The sequence below is a fragment of the Drosophila sechellia genome, chromosome 2L (assembly GCF_004382195.2).
Source record: "Drosophila sechellia strain sech25 chromosome 2L, ASM438219v1, whole genome shotgun sequence".
Classification (NCBI taxonomy): domain Eukaryota; kingdom Metazoa; phylum Arthropoda; class Insecta; order Diptera; family Drosophilidae; genus Drosophila; species Drosophila sechellia.
The window spans coordinates 20293860-20295135 of record NC_045949.1 but is presented as its reverse complement, the minus strand read 5'-3'; the positions used below and the strand labels follow the sequence as shown (position 1 = coordinate 20295135).

Here is a 1276-nt window from a genome sequence, read left to right as displayed (position 1 = left end):
GTGCTCGCTCGACTATAAATAATGCACAATTAGCGCTGGAAATTGATAATCGACAAAGCCAATTGATGGGCCACCGACTGAACCTGAAACTGAAGCCGCAACCGAAGGATAATGGGATACCGACCTAATGGGATCCTTAGTGAGCGGCGAAAAGGATGTGTGGTAGAGTTCTGATTTAACTGTTTAACTGGGTGGATTCAAAATCGATTTCGCACTTAAAGCCATCTAATAACGTTTTAAAACTATGTTGTCATAGCAAGACCAAAGACATTAGAATAATATTCTAGAGTAGATTAGAATAATATTTTAATGTCTTTGGTAAGACAATCGTTTCCTGGAACCGATTTACCTCGTAATGGAGTTAAGTACAGCTTTCAACGTACTTATAGGTACAAACTGTTTTCAATGAAATGTACAAACCCCATCAAATTACCAAATCACGGCCATCATCCATAATTTATACTAAATAGGTAAGTAATTACAGGCCGGAACAATCTGAATTATTTGGAATGCCGGGTGCCATCCCCCTTATCAACGACTCCTTCTATTGATTTTACACGCATTTCCCACTCGACCACGAGTTCATATACCTATGTGAGAGGAATACAGGACCGCGTTAAGGGGCATATCTATAACTTGGGCTTGTCCGCTGAGGTCAAAGACACACACAGACCACCGGTTCCTTACCCACACCCACCGCCCACCTAATGGAACCGAATGTTCTGTGTGTGACCGAGGTGCCTCCGACGTCATATACTCACTTTATATATCCGGAGGGCCAGCCCCTGCGTCAGTTAATTCAATTTCATTGATAACACGGCCGGGTGGAGATACCTGCGGAACATATTTAATGGGACACACGGCCTGACAGAAGCACTGGAAGTGATGGAAATATGTGTACATGGAGGGAAATGGTTTATCCTGGAAATACATGGTTATTCTGTAAGCACTTCACAGCAACATGAACTCATTTCGCTTAACAAATTTCAATTGTATTACTAGTATTCTAATTATAACTATTTTATAAAATAATATTTCAAAAATGTGCATATTCATTACGATTTTTACTTTCATTCAAGGCAACTCTAACGTTTTTTCCCAGTGTGGAGAACAGATAAGCAAAGGACAAACACGCCGCTGAAAGTGTTGCCTACTTAGGGGCGTGCGTGACGAAAATGCTAGTCAGTCAGTCAGTCGGGAAGGGGGAGGGGGGTGGTGTATATGCAGCAGTGGCAACTTGTAGACGTGACGCGGTCAAGACGCAACGGAAGCAGAC

At 42.3% G+C, this 1276-nt stretch overlaps 1 long non-coding RNA gene across 1 annotated transcript; it reads left to right on the top strand.

The window, feature by feature from the left end:
- Nucleotides 1-1047, top strand: LOC116802034. The gene is made up of 2 exons (XR_004362431.1): nt 1-162; nt 390-1047. It is a non-coding gene; the product is annotated as an uncharacterized LOC116802034 (long non-coding RNA).
- The last annotated feature ends 229 nt before the right edge of the window (nt 1048-1276 follow it).